Source organism: Telmatherina bonti (genome assembly GCF_933228915.1).
Source record: "Telmatherina bonti genome assembly, chromosome: 8".
NCBI classification, from domain to species: Eukaryota; Metazoa; Chordata; class Actinopteri; order Atheriniformes; family Telmatherinidae; genus Telmatherina; species Telmatherina bonti.
Window position 1 is genome coordinate 22,492,180 of NC_136626.1, and position 16,689 is coordinate 22,508,868.

The window sequence follows — 16,689 nt, forward strand, 5'->3', positions numbered from 1 at the left end:
TGCAAGTCTGTAATCCAAGAGGCCTGGGTACAGCCTTACACTACTCCCGCATGACTCGCCACTTATCTTCTGCTGCTGCACGACTGTGCTTTTAACTGCTGCCTCAAGTGTGTTCCTTTCCCTCTACTTCTCATGTCGCATCACAGAATCTACCTCAATTTTACCCCTCCAGTGCTGGCCCTTTGACCCCCCCCCCCACGGTTCACCCCTTCAGCTTCCCACTGCTTAACATTTGGTATTGCTTTTTTAAACTCAGTCCAGATGCCGAGCCTTAGTGAGTAGAAGACAGTGGAGAAGAATCATGCTCTGAAGGAAAGACTGATTCAATACGTCCTTCAAATTTCATTCCAACTCCTGACCAGTGGATGTCCGTGGCATCTGTACAGTCTGTAGCCTAAGTACCTTATTCATCGATCTCCTCATGCTTTTGGATCACAAACCAGTTTGACAGATGGAACACTCAACAGTTACCGTGACGTTTGCCACACACTCATGCAAGTTATTTTATCAATGGATTTAATGTAAAAGGAAATATTTAGATTCAGATTTATTCTTTTTTGTGGCACTCTTATTATTCTATACAGTGAGCATAGAATTTATAAGCACATGTGAGTACAATTTTTTCCCAAAGAATACCAAGTTTGAATATGTGTCTTACTCGCAGTTAGATCCCAAGGTTCCTTCATCCAAATATTTATACATGGGTAAGACTGGGTATGGCAAGCAGTGGATAGAAATAGATGTTTTGAATAAACGTAATGAGCAAAATTCTGTATTCAAAGCAGTGTTCATGTAAAATACCCCAGACTGGCAAGGCCATGGCATGGCTGATTTAATGCATCTGCTTCCAAAGTGGGCTCATTTTAGGATCCCATGCCGTCTGATGGTGACGGTAAATTCCAGAGGGTTTTCCAGATCTATTGTTGCAGCTATATTGGACTAATACACTTGTTTACAACAGCAGCACACACACACACACACAACATGGAATAATCCCTTTTTTTTTTTTTTTTTTTAAGTATTAGACACATTTATAGAGATGCATAAATAACACCGGTCCGCATTATGTAATACTTCTAAAAATTATGACATTTTTCACTTACATTGTGATGTTATGTAATTGTGTCAGACAAGTGATGGCTTGTCAGGAAACTGAATAATTGTAGGGAGTTATTATGGAGCTGTGCTCGGAAGTTTCAAATTTGTCTCAAAACTTCCAAAAAGAAATAAAAAACAACTCACAATAATAACAATAACTTAGAAAAACTGACTGGTTGCATCTGACAGTAGGACTGGCTCCACTTAAATTTCAGTTAGTATAGTTTAGATAGGCAAATTAGTTTTCAGGCCTCGAGAGATGCAGTCCTGCAGGTTTTAGATGTTTCCCTGCTCGATCCCAGAGCTTATCAAGTTCTGCTCAGTGACTCATTTGTTTGAATCAGGTGTGATGAAACAGGAAAACATCTAAAACTTGTAGGACTGGAGCTCTCAATGATCTAACTTGCCTCACCCTGGTTTAGATGGACTGATTGCTACATTTGGATTTGGAAAGACTGACAGTACAGAGTTCATGATTAGTCTGACTGGGAGTAAATGGTTAAAAAGTTAAATAATTTTGATATTGATGAAAATGTGTTGCGATAAACAGGTTTCAGTGTCCTCATTAATGGTAATTAAAACCATCTTCCACTGAATCAAAACAACAAAGTCTAAAAAGTGGCATATTTTATTTTAATTCAAGTGGATACAATATACCATGTGCATTTGATATTAGTTGCTGCTTAAGATAGTTTCCAGCTCAGGAAACACTTCCTCCCCATTTAGCTTTATAAACCACAATCTCACACACACACACACACACACACACACACACACACACACACATACAGTAGGTCATCTGAAGATGTGAGGCAGCTGCAAACAGAAATCAGGAAGAGCGGAGAAAAGGAAGTGAGGGGAAGGAGGCAGACAGAGGGGATTATTGTACACACTCACTCATGTGGACTATCCAGCACTAAAAACACTTCCCAAACACATGACTCCATTGTAAGACCAGAATAGTCACTGCACTGCACCAAGTACATACTTATTCAAAATCCCTTACTTCCACCATTAGTTCACGTCACATGCAGACGCACACTCTTCTTTGTTCAACAGAAAAACCAAAGTCCAGACAGGTGGACACAATGAATTTTTCCCCCAATCTCAACACTGATCATATCTGGAGGTGCACAACACAAGGAGAAGCAAGAAAGAGGGATATCACCCAGTAAATGGAGAGTGAACTTCAAAGTTTAATATCCATTTAGGAAAAAAAATTAAATGAAAAAGCAAGACAGCCAGAGCTATTGTATGAAAGGCTGGATGTTTTCTATCTTTTCTTCTTTCATGGATCACATCATGTCTCTTTATACTCCCCTTAAACGACCAGGCCAAAGTACACTAGATGATTTTTGTCATATGAAATGTAACTTGCATATGGAATCATTCATCAGTGACCAGGACCAGGCTGAATGGTAAAAATAGAGCAAAAAACAAACAGAACAGCTCAGCTCAGCCAATAGTGAGCACATAGCCAAGGTCTACTGTTTCTGCTTGGCCTCGTTCTCCTTCAACCTTCAACTTCCCTCTTTCTTTCCATCTCTTCCCCCTTCTGTGCCTCTCTTGTCTGCACTCTTAGTTGCTTGGCTTTTATTCTTTCACTTCTCCTGTCACTCTTCACAGCCTTTCAGGCATCCAGTGGTTAGGTTCAGCTGCAGTCAGCATATTGGGACATGACGTTCAACTCTCGGTGCCAAAACTGGCCAAAACACATACCCAGTGTTGGTACATCCAGATGGCAAACCTCTATCAAGAGCTAACATATAGCAAAAAAAAAAAGGAAGTTCACATTCAATGTGTTATTTTTGAGTTTCCAAAGACTGACACATTGATCAAAGGCAAATCATATACAGCACATAAAGGGTTTTGTTTACATGACCACAAAACAATCTAATCAAACTACAAGGTAGGCCATAAAGCAAGTAGACTATGATGTTGCTAGGTACGCGTGCTGCATCCCTGTTGCATTAAAATCTAAAAAGACTAAACAAACTCACCATTGATGTGTCCCGGGGATAAACATCATTTTTCCCATGAAAAACAATACATTGTGAACAACTTGGGTTAAAAATCACAGTTACTGGCAAAAAAAACCTTTGGTGTCAGGAGACCAGACGAGTGCCGGTAATCCCCTGTGCATGTAAAAAGCGCACAGACGGGATCCTTGTATACGCAGTATTGCAAAATGCTAGTTTAGCTGCTACCAAAATAAAAAGTAACAAAATTTATAGTAAGCTAACACCTGTTTCTATTCATCGATGATGAGCTTATTCATGTAGATGTTTTAACTTTTAGTAAACATACTGTAATGAAATATATTATTCTTAGGTGGAAGTGATGAAATATACTTTGAAAACACCAGTTTTGTTATACTCAGACACATTTGCACACACATTCCACTTCCTGTTTCTCACGAGTAAGCAGGAAAAGGTGAAGACAAAAATGCCACCAAAGATAAGGGTTAAACTTACAGCTGGTCAGCAGATGAGTATAGCTGTATTTTCTGTTTTTTACTACCTCAGCACTCTTGCCTGACTAAGATCAGCCTACCATAAGTACTTCATTAACGTACCATCTAGTAGCGTTAAACTTAAAATGAGTTTTACATTGCAAGTTAAGAAATGGAGGAATAAAATAAACAGAATGAAATACTTTTTTTTCTAAATTGGGGGCCCCTTAAATTTTCCAGTGACCACTCAAATAATCACCTGTTGGTCCTGGTGACACTGCAAACTTGTCAACATCAATGCTAAAGGTCAAAACATTTAAAATGCATACAGTGTACAGTTTACTGACATACATCACTATCCTGCTATATCTCTTTTTTTTTCATAAACTTAAAAACACACACACACACACACACACACACACACACACACACACACACAAAATGTATTATTTTGGAAAAATAATACATTTTTATTACTTTCAATAGTGCCATTTGAAATACTGGTTGCACAGATTCATGCCCTTCTCTGACACATTGGCTTGATTTTTGCCTGGTTTCTCACATCCTCTGACTAACCTGGCTAAATTTATTCTTCTTATGTCATTTGTGAATGAGTAAGGAATGACCACGATTTCATTTCCTTAGATATGAAATAACTAAAGTTGGAGGGCTTCGGTGAAGTATCTTATTCAAATCTACAAAGGAAGCAAAGTTTTACATATATGTCCCTCATCATTAGTACATTGTCCCATAATACACACAAAATGTATCAACATCTCTAACAAGTTCCCTCAAAAAGACCTCAACTCATGTAACAATTCAAGGGCTGACTATCAGTATAACAAAGCCACTGTGTGATATCTGTAGTTTAGTCAAAGTGGCAAGTGAAACATATGACAGTGTTGAACCTGCTGATGAAGGCAGGATTTTAGGTATATGAAGTAACAGTCCAATAAAGGGATCCTGCTAATTAGAACTTTATAAAACACAGATGAACATTAAATGAACTGAGCTTGCTAGATCTGGGGTGCAATTGGACCAGGATAGACCACTACACTCTGTCTGACTGGGGACACAGGTCAACTAAGGACACTCACCAAATAAATTGGAATTTTTATATAGCACGTTCTACTCTCCACCAGAGTGCACTAAGAATTACTCATGGAGACATAGCAAAGAAGAAAACTCGCTCATCTATTGGTTTCTAGCACATGCCAGCTAAATGTAGCTTCATCAGATCCTAGCGGCCTTTTGTTGATCAGAATTCTATCAGAACTTTACCAGAGTACTGACACGTCTGATTGCAAACAATTTCTCCCGTGCAGAGCCGCCTATCGCCCCATATCATATGTTTTGGCTGGGTTTTGCCCAAAATGTTGTGTGCTGAAACCACAACGCACTTTGCTTTGTAGTCTGCTTCCTGTATTTGGTCCGCTTGAAACAGATTGAGACCTGCTTTTCTCGGCAGACCAAGTCCACTTCTTTGATTCAAATTGGAATTTATTTGCGCGTTCACAATACCCCGACTGAAGCGGACTTTCTGAGCAAACAAACTATGATTCAAATCAAAAGGGTTAATGTGAATGTACCTCTAAATAGCCAGATAGTGGACGTTACTGGCCCTCATCGGTCAAGGCCTGTGCCTACTGATTACATTTCACACTATGGTGCAGGGGAACAGTAATTAGAGGCTCAGAATGTGTTGTCTCTTTCCCCATAATCCAGAGTCAAGGGGCAGGATCAGTGACCACAGAGAGGACAAAGGGAGAGGCTCATTAAATTCACCACAGCCATCAACTAATCAGTCTTTATCCACTAACACAGGAGTCCCGTTCCTAACCAGGAGGAGCAACAATAGGGAAATGTGATTATTTCCTTTCTTTCTTTCAAAACATTATTGTGGAGTCGATTATGTGCCTTCATAAACACGACATTTTTTTGTTTGGTGTCATTATGATGCTACGGCATGTTTCTGGCTGACACACTCCATACTCTCACTGGGAGACAACTGTAAGAACATAGAAAAAGTACACCTTAAAAGCAAACACTGAAATTAAAACTCAAATCAAGGAATAATAATGTTGCAAAATTAAGATTTTCATACAAAATCATTGTGCTCAAGCTGCCCTAAAGTGTTTCCATTCGTCTTAAATCATACTGACATGAAAAGACACTGTGGAAAGTCTTGAATAGTGTATTTGAGTTGAACTCATGACTTATCTCAGCCTAAACTCATATTAATAACAATAATAATGTGCAGATTTGGCACAGTCAGGTTTTGTTCCCACTCAGTATAACTTTATGTGTCACGGCATTGCAATGATAGCAGAATGAGGACTAAGACACAACAAGCAAACGCTGTAAATGTAGGTCATTCCTTAAAAGTCAGTCTCGCTTTTCCACACTTGTACCCTTTCATTACGGCTGGGTCTATTTATAAAGCCCATAAATTCACCTAACCACATTGAAAGGAGATTTTAGGAGAGTTACTAAGGACTTGGTTGATTTGAAACACTACTACTCTCCCAAACTTAGTTTTTAGGTCTTTTGCATGCTTGCTCCCCACCTGGTTTAGACTCACAGCAAAATGAGGTTAGCAGTCTCTGCAGAATGCAAGGCTATTCTTTCTCAATCTCTTGGCACAGAAAACTAAACCCTGGAGCATTCCTGTGACGGCACTAAAGTAGTCGCTGACACACTGTCCATATACAAAAGCTCACATTTATGCATACCAGTGTCCTATTTCCTCTTTCCTTTATCCCTTCCACCATGTCCATATATCTATCCTTCTTGCTATACTAATTAAATGGACAACACCGACCAGTTTTACCAATCAAAGCTTGTTCAAGTTAGCTGACAACTGCAAAGAAGATATAAATTAAGTATTTTCAGCACCTGCTGGTAATTTACCAGTAGTAGTAGTTAGGACCTGAACCCACAGAGCAGTGTGTTGTTTTCCATCAATTCATTATTTTACTTTGTGCTAAAGAACTTCAGTAATAATGTGCAAGTTACTGATTAGCACAGACAAACATTTTCCCCAGAGCATGATGTAAATAGGAACACAAGTCTCAACAAGACTGTTCTTGCCAAGCCCATGACAATGAGACTTTCATGAACAGGCTTACTGAGACATGGTCAACAATCATTTCTAATCAACCATGTCTTCTTTAAACACAGTAAAACAAAAACATATTCATCATCTGGTTTAGTCATATAGTTTTTAATTCATGAAACAGCAGATAATCATTTAAATCAGTTAAGGATGAATAGAAACACAGTGATCAATAAAGACTATTTTCCACTGTTCCAATATTCTCCAAACTATTTCCAGATTAAAGCATCTCAAGTGGAGAAACACCTGGTGAATAGTGCATAGAAGAGTGATGAACTGCTGATAAAATCTGCAGTCAATTGTGTTGACATCTCCCAGTATTTATGTGAGAAAACACACAGAGTTGACCTAGTTGGTCGACAGTGAAACTCAACTTTAAAGCCATGGGACTGCAGATACCTGCGTCATTCCACAGGTAGCCCACTTAGCTAAGTGCATCAGATCCACATAGAAACAGCACATACTGCTAAGGGACTTCTTATCACCATGCTCACACAGCACATCACAGCTCAAACTGTTCCTCTGTCCTTGTTCTACCAGAGATAAAAAATGGACAATTATCATGTAAAGGATAATAGGATGGGTATATAAAACCAAGAGCTCACAGACAATGGGATCAGGGACACTACATAAAGAGTTAGTTTTTATTTTTATTTCATTTGGAAAGAGGAGGAGGTCAATCAGTTTGGAATATTGTGCAAACTTTAAGCATAATTAATGATCAAATGTAAATTTATAAACACACAGTTTATTATACAATCCCCATTTTACATGGAACAATCGACAGAAAGTCTATTGTCTCATGTAAACAAAATCGTAAAGAAAAAAGAATCAATCGTAAAGAAAAAAGGACCCTGAAAATACGGCTGATAAGATATGCAGACAGATGTTTATAGGTCTGCTGCAACCTCCACAAAGTTTCTTAAAATAATAATAGCCCTCGCACCTCTTAGTTCATCAGTTAAAATAAAGACACTCATGCAGTAAACCACAAGAGAGTAAAGCAATGTTGTAGTTTTAATGGCAAAAAGCAGCTAGCTTGATTAGTGCTGCATTAAGGAAACAACACAATGTAATCCAGGTCAATGATCCAAATCATCTAGAGAATTTATCAAAAACACTTGCGCATCACAAAAAAAAAGGGTCACAGCTTTTATATATAAAACAACCGGCTCTATGGAGTATTAAGGTTGATAAAAACTGATTTTGAGAATTATCTGTGGTTATAAGACAGCAGATATAATGAAATGTAAGGATACTGAATATGATAAGTGGGGCTCCTCTGGTCTAATCTTAGAGATACTGGCACAGATGTGTTTAAAACAGTTCTCTTTTTATCCACAGTTTTCCCACAATTACATCCTCTAAGATGCGTCAACAGTCAACTCAAAGCTGCACTGGAGGGTTGCTGGTATTCCTTCCCCTCCCCCCTCTTATCCTCAACCACTGTCACAGATCTGTAGTGGGGCTTGCAGAGTACTAACCATTAGCAGGGGGCCATATGGTCCTTTTCTTTCAATAGAAGGCAGTGAGCCATTCTGTGGGCTGCCAGGGATTTTTTTAACCTTTTTGTAGGAAGATAAAATACATTAAAAAGTGTTGGGAGCCTAATATAGTTCCTTTATTTAAAAAAATCTGGAGCATATGTTCATATATGAATAAGACTGGCATCCACTTGCATGTCAACTCCTCCATACTGAATTTCTCAAAGGCTTATATAAAAACCTGTTCATCAGGAGGTATTTAAACAAATGGAGATTTCAATCTTTAACCTTACTTTGAGAAATTGTATTGTTAGTTCAACTTCGAACACGACATATGGGGCACTTGAACATGCTAATGCTTGGTTAACACTAGTGTTGCAGGCAGGCCCTATATTTTCATGCAATACCTTGTTGCAATGGCCCTGCATGCCTCATTCACTCTACCCATTACCACTAAAGAATGTAGTCAGCTGTGTTCAAATCAGCTTTAGTATTATTACAACAGACACTGTGCTGTTTAAACAAAATTACATAACATTCCATCATTTGGAGTTTGATATTTAATTCAATAAATATGCCAGAATTGCAGGTGGCATAAATAAAATAAAATTTAAAATATTTTATTAAGAAGCTGTCAATATATTCTCCACTTGGTAAAAAAAAAAAAAAAAAGTGTTTCATCACATTTACATTCAATGCACTGGCTTTTTGATTTAGTACAAAACTAATGTGTTATGGTCTTAATGAAGTACATCTATTAGCAAAGTGGAAGGAAAAAGTATAAGTAAATTGTAAATATATGCCACTTTACAAAGTTGATAATCAGCTCATAACCTGGGATGGATGTATCAGAAACTGCAATAAAATGAAAGTGTAAATGATGTTACTGGTTGTTCAGTGTAATTTTATAATAAAAGAAGGTCATTTATTGAACATCACAAAACTATTAATTGAGTAAAAGTCATTAAATCCAATTTTTTTTTTTTTTTTTTTTTTTGCTGGGACGCTTTGTTTAAACTTTCCTGAACGTCCTAGTCCCAAATCTCCAGCTGGTTAGACAAGTATTTGAGAATGATTAAATTGGAAAAATGGCAGAGCGAAACTTTAAAATGCAATAACAAACATGAGTTCATCTCTTCCCCCCCCCCCCCCCCCCCCCACAAACACACACACATCATCCAGTAGATAGTATGACAGAAACTTCTAAATACATCAATTATCAAATTAGAGTTGATCTTTGATTTGTTTTTGCTCCATTGAATCAATGATCGTCTCTGAATCAAGTACAAACATTTCACACTATTACATAGACAGTCATCGTTGATTTTACTCAGCCAGATAAAGTGTTACAGTCAGTGTTACAGTCACCTCTGTGCAAATAAATTACAATATTTAAGCTTTATAGCAGAACAAAAGGCGTTATCAATACGCATCAGACTTCTCTGGTCATCTACATTATTGCCGGTTTTTTTGTTGTTGTTTTTTTTAAATTTTATTATACCTATCACTGACATTCATGGCTGTCCACAGCCATAAATTTAGCTCCATGCGGGACATACAAAATATCAGTTACCACCAAGTGGCAATTTTGTTAAGTTGAAGTTGCTTCTCTTCTAGACAATTGAGTCAGCAACATTCATAAAGCCCTTTCCCCTGTAATCAAAGTGAGCCGTATTCTCTCAAACAAAACAACTGCCCACTGTCATGTAGGTTAGACACAATTAGCCCCAGGCCTGGGGGACATTGCCCTGCAACAAGTCAGCCTATTCTCGGTTCATTCACACACTGGCTGCAACTATGCTACAATGTACCACGGACCAAACAAAAGACCGTGCCGTTATTACTAATTCTCCTCCCATTATTTGACTCAAATTGATCTAAAACTCCCTCAGACTGACAGTAAAATTAAACTGGTTAATGTCACAAGACACTTCGTAATAACGTCCTATGACAGCTGTTAATAAAATTTAATTTAACAACAGTAAATCAAAACATTTACAAGAACTAATTAACTTTGCTATATGTACTAGTATACCCTGGTAAAGAGTTAAGTGTGTATTTAACGTACCTTTCCCGGCTGTTTGTCTCATTGTCCTGGTTTAATCCTCAACTAGATTCCCCGCGATTCAAGCGACAGATGAGAAGAACGATTTATAACCACGTCGCAGCTTTTCAGCTGTTTCCTTGTTTTCTCTTTTGACAGAAACAAGAGTAACTTGTTTGAAGAAGGCTAACAACGGTAGAGTCCCAGACAAAGCTCAGTGTTGAACCAGTTTGAAGCTTTCAGTCTGGGGTGGACGAACATTAAAAGAACCGAGAAATAAATCGCATCCTCCTTTCACGCTTACATTAAATAACACAGTGTCGTTTCTGAGGGAAAAATAACTCAAAAGTCCACTCTTTCTTAACAGACTGTGTGGTTTCAGACCGGCTAACCAGCTAGCCTGTCGCTACTTCCTTTCTCCTTGCCTTAATAACAGCAGCAGCAGTCTAAGCGGCGAAAAAAAAGTTGAGGAAAAAGGCAGAATCTATACAATGACGGCACCCTGTTGCTACGAGGCGTTTGTTACACAGCAGCGCCCCCTGCTAGATGGAAGTAGTGGTGCACCCGGATGGCACTGAGGTTCCGTGTTCAGACCATAGACTGTAAAGAGTTCAGACCAGACCTTCAGCCTATCATTCACATAGACGTACATGGTCCTGAATGCTGAAGGAGGGGCGTGAGACACGTGGGGGTGGGATGGAGGGTCTTCAAAAAGGTATGAGGATACATACCTATGAGGATACATTGAAGACAAAAAACACTTTTTTTTTTTTTTTAAAAATTTATTTTTGGCCCACCATCACCCTGTCTCTGGAAGACAACTTAATTTACTTTAAAAAAAAAATAAAAAAAAAAGTTCCGTTAATGTATTTCAGTAAATCACCCTGGCCTGTTGCTAAATAAACAACAACGATTAAATAAACAACATCATCATCATCAACAGCAACAATCATTACAATAATAAAAATAATAATAATAATAATCATAATAATAATAATAGTAGTAATAATAATAATAATAATAATAATAATAATAATAATCATAATGATAGGAAAAAGAAGTATAGGATGTCAATATACAATATCATTCATTAATAAGTAAATAAAGAAAAATAGCTTATTAAGTACATTAAGTAAATAATTTAAATGTAATAACAATAATTTATTTAAGTTAATGTTACTTCTGCTTTAAGTGAATCACGAGTTTATGGAAATTTAACATCTGGCTTGTTTAGGTGTTATTTAAACCTGTTGGCTGGGTTTTTCTGGTTCAAATGATATGAACTCTTCTGCTTTAATGTTCAGTCTCCTTTTTTAAATAAAATAAGAGCATTCTTTATTTTTTATACAATACCTTATTCAAATGGTATTTTCTGTTGTGCCACTTGTTTTTCAGGTTTATTTGATGTGGCATTTTCTTTGTGAAAGAAAGGAAATCTTGAATGCATAAATGCAGCATCTGTGTAAAGACAGTGAATCTGACTGTAGTATAAAGGGATGCCAGCTAATTGGTCAGGGCAGGCACTGGGTCGAACCTCATTGTATACAGATCATAACTTTTTTAAAAACTATTTTGCTGGCTTTATTTATTTATTTATTTGCTTCAGTAGCATTTATTGTTTGAGTATGGGTATGCTCACCACAGTCATTATAAATTTGTGAATTTCTTTTTTTTTTTCTGTATAACTTTGGTCATTAGTTTAGATTATTGGTTGGACAAATCTAGAGTTTGAATGACATTTCTGAATCATGATCAACCAAACATTCACATTAATAGAGATAATAATTTGTATATTAATTCAATATAAGGATATCATTCGTTTCAATCTAATAATATGCTCCAGCATCAGTTGCATCATTAGGCCTTCAACAACATTTATGCATCAGTAACAGCATTTTTAAGAACTTCAAACTGATTACTTAAAATTGGACTTTAAAGTACAAAATATATTAATGCCATGGAGTTTTGCTTTTTTTGTTTGTTTGCTTGCTTTTTTCTTTTCATAATTTTTTCATCACAAGCTTTGAAATCTGTTAAATTTGATGTGTCCTAATTTCACATTTTTAGTTTTTGGCTTTCAGTAAACCAATAACATTATCCAAAGTCAAATGCACTTGCTAGTTTTCATCAGAAATGTTTTAAGTTGTATTGTGTAATGTTGTATTTTCTTTTTAATGGCATAAAAAAGCAAATAAAAAGGAAATACAATTTAGTATTTAGTTTTCAGAAATTAAGATTAGAGCGCGTAGTGTGTTAATTGGTGTATAAAAACTAACTGTAAAACATACAGAGGTAAAGTTGTGCTTTACAGTTTAGGTACACACACATACAAAAATGTGGTGGCCACACAATAAACATCAAAAGCTGGCCACCAGATGCTGCTCTTTCGCCATCAAGTTGTCGCTTATTTCACCTTACAGACTGCAATAAATAGCTCTACTATCTTGCAACTTGATGCAACCCAACTCCAATACACCTGAAATCAAACGGCTCAATTCCCCCATCCACAATTTCGGTTGCAGCTTTTCGCTTGTGTTTTGGCTTTTGTATTTATGTTGTGGTTAACTGTGGAGTTTTGTAGCTTTTGTACTTCTGCGTCCCTTCAGGGCCACCTTAGTTCATACCTGTCACACTGAAATACGTCTTTTAACAAAGCACTAATACAATTAATTAGTTTCACACTCAAAGATTTGGGAAACCCCTACCCTTCCTGTTATTAAATTCGATGTCAAAATCCGTTGTGTTTTGTGGGACAACTAACATAGTAGTATAGCCTGACACACTCAAAACTCATAGGATATCTACACAAAATCTAATCACAATAAATGAACTTTTTTTCTTCTTCTTTAACATTGTAACACCAAGGGTTTTACTGATTAAACAATCTGTTTCTGCTGCATGTAAAGGATAAATGGTAAATTGGCTTGGCAGTCGCCTTTCAAGTGTTCTGTGGGGTGTGGAGGGGTATAGTGCAACACTCGACACAGCCGAAACAGCAAGTGTATCTTCACATTGAAGACAAAAAAAAAAAATCAGCAAAAAAATAAAATAAAAAAGATGAAAGTCAGTGCTGTTACAAAATGCTGTTAAATAAAAAGTGAGTGCTGATTTTGAATTTCTTGGATAATACTTTGGAGCAGACCTAAGCAGACCAGATGGCAGGCATCCCGTGTCAGATTATTCATTAAAGTGAGATACAACTTATGCTCGGGCCATCAGACTTGAACTTGCAAAAAAGGACTTTACATCAGCTCTTCTGTGCGTGCATACTGGAACAAGGACAGTGATCCATTTAAATGACCATACTGAGCGATAAGTGTAGTTTTACTCAACCGTGCATGTGACCGCAATCAAACAACCTGCATCTGATAGTGTGCATAAACTTAGATGATTTTGCATCTTGAATTCTCCATGTAACGCTTTGGAATTAGAAGTGCAATTCATTACAACGATGTAAATTTAAATTTGCTCTAAGGCCTTTTGATAATATCCTCACATGCACATTTTCCAGTTGCACACTTTATTTGAGACATTACAGTGCACATTGTGCATAGTATATTCATGTGAAAAAAACAGAACCAGGGGAAGTGTGACAGAAGTAAACAAACAGTAGCCAAGATCAAGATTCTTCACAAAGGCACAATTATACCCATTTTCATTCAGTCTAATCTTTCAATAATTTCTGACATGATTTTTTCTTTATATTAAAATGATATACAAACATTTCAATGTTTCCATCAATCATTAACCAATTGAGTTAATCTGTTAGGAGATAAGGTCATCTTCCCCTTGACTTTATGTGTGTCATGTGCTTTCTGGGGCAGTGTTCCTTTCAGTCTAAAGGTGTCTTGGAGGTGTTACTCCAGTGACAGACCTGCAAACTCTTGACATGTTGTGCCTTCAACCCAAAGAGTAAGTGAACAGGCTTCAGTCTTCCAAACTTCTTAAGTGTTCCAAAACAACAAGCTGATATAAAATGCACTTTTCACAGCATCTTTGCACTCCATGCACAGTGTTTAAATCTTCCTCAGTACAAGTATAGCAGTTCAGCCCTTTTTCCACTGAAAACTTACATGCATGCACACACCTTGTGGTTAAAAAACAAATCTTGTGGTTACAGCAGTTTTGAAGCTTCGTTTTCAGTGTTAGGGCGTTTTCAACTGTCATGGGTGTTTTTTTTTACACCTTATTGTAGCTGTGTTTTTTTTTTAAAAAAAGAATTTTGTTTTTGTTTTTTCTTAACACATGTCCTGCACTAGTTTTACAACATTATTAGATTTTTCTTGCACCAACGTCTTTGGTTCACTGATGCATATGCACTGTAGTTTTACACATCATGACTAAAGAAAAGGAGAAGTTAGAAATGAGTTTCTAATGTTTCAAGGGAGGATGCACAGAAATGCAGTGCTTCATTATAGGTACATAAAATGTAGGTCATATGTCTAACAGTTATAAGCGCCTGTGCAATTTGAGCACAGAATAGTGCAGTTGTTAGAATTTCCCATTTAGCAAATATTACAATATAGGTGCAATAGAACAGCCACTTTCAATCTTTATTTCTTAAATAATTCACTCAGTTTGAAACTAAATATATATGCTTTTAAATGCAATGACATGTTGGTTTAATTCATGCAGAAGGTTTATTTTGGCTTCTTCTTCTTGGTTTATTTATTTATTTATTTATTTTTTTTAGCATTTTATAGATAATAATTACAGTGGTGTGACCAATTAAAGCCCACTTTGTTAAAAGTTAAAAATTTGCAATCAAAACTCTCAAAACTCCACAGTAAATGCAAAGTTGTTGATCCACAATCTCTGCTTTTTGCTCATTTTTTAATAGGGTGTCTTGATTTTAAGCTCCTGCACCCTTTTCTGATGCTTGCTGAATGCCTTACAGTTCCAATTTATGTTTATGGTTAAGTTTAATGCATTGAAAGCTTCAGTACCATCACCTGCCTTAAAGCATGGTTAGTGCATTTTTGGGGGGATAACCAATCTTGTGCAGTTCATATTGACTATAATGTGAAGAACATGCTAGTAGCCCTCATACCCAAAGCATCAAACCCAGCTCTGTGATGAGAAATATGAAACCTACTTTGCAGGGAGGGGCAAGATTTCCATCTGATTATGAGTTCCTGTTTTTCTCTTTCTGAGAAATACTGTAAAAAAAGAGAAAAGATTCTAAATTTCAGGCTTAAACTCCAAGTCACTTTCTCTTAAATTCACAGGAGTCTTGCCACATATCCTTGATTACTTCACAAAAACACAACCTTCCGAGTGCACCATATGTTTTGAAAGTGATTTCCCGCAAGTCAGCTTGAGCAATACTATTTGATGTGTATTAATGTATCTGTGCAATATTCTGTGAAAACGTAGTTCACACACACACACACACACACACACACACACACACACACACACACACACACACACACACACACACACACAAATGTTCTAAATGGATGACAATATTTATTATTATTTCTACAATTGTGAAATGTTTCACATATGGCCATGTGAAATTCTGAAAGTTAGTGTGACTTTTTTGAAGGTGATGGAGCAGAAGTGATTGTAATATCTTTGTTGCATATACATCTGCATGTGTGGCTAATTGTTGGGTGTGGTGCTCCTACAGTACCCTCTTAGATACTTCCCCATCAAAGTGAGCTACAAAAATCTGTTGTCAGTTACAGCTATCCTGTCACACACTCTGCGTCAACACCAGCAGCCAGAGTAAGTACTCTCCACACCTCATCTATCTCAGTCTACATTAATTCTTCATAATCATTTTAACAATCCAGAATGCATTTATATTAAAAATGTTATTACAATTAAAAAAGTGAAGAGATTTTAGGGATTTGTTTAAATCTTGGGAATATTTTAAAAAATCTTTTATGGGTGAAGTTTTATCTTGATGTGGAAAATATGTTGTATTATTTTCATGCTCTACAGTACAATCCTGATGAGAAAAAAATACTAAATTTATTCAATTAAATTCTGAAGATTCCGATTCATATGAAAAAAGAATACTGATTTTTTTTTTTTTTTTTTGTTAAGAGTTATTTATTATAATGCAATGGCTTATTATTGGTTTTATTACTGCTTTGGAATTTCATCAAGTATTTCCCTGCATTTTTGTATAAACAAAAAGTGCATTTCCGCCTTGTGGTGATTTAAATGCCCTTGCTACTCTCTCATCCTGTGCTAACCACAGTGACGTAGGAACTGTGGCACACGACAGAGGCATTTAAATTATGTCTTTTAAACTTGACTGGAATGCTTTTTTGAAAGCTGGGAGTTTAACTTGCATATTAAAGTAAATCATTCTTGTTTTTTTGTTTCATGTCAGGTGTGTGTTGCAGGTCACAGAGCTCCACTGGTTAAAGTGAGTTGACAGCCTGTTAGATTACAGGAGTTTCATACCCATTCCAGTGAAGCTCGTACCAACTTGGCTCAGTCCTCAAAACCCTTCATCATTACTGGCTCAGCTGTCGCC

General features: G+C 36.7%; 1 protein-coding gene across 2 annotated transcripts in view; it reads right to left on the bottom strand.

Annotated features, from left to right (window-relative positions):
- The window catches only part of LOC306759404 (myosin IXB), a 51,937-nt gene extending 41,332 nt beyond the window's left edge, over positions 1-10,605 (bottom strand). For both annotated transcript variants that reach the window (XM_079245045.1, XM_079245044.1), the window contains exon 1: positions 10,218-10,605. The gene's annotated coding sequence lies outside the window, so the exon portion shown is untranslated. The remainder of the gene's footprint in view (positions 1-10,217) is intronic.
- Positions 10,606-16,689: the final 6,084 nt, after the last annotated feature.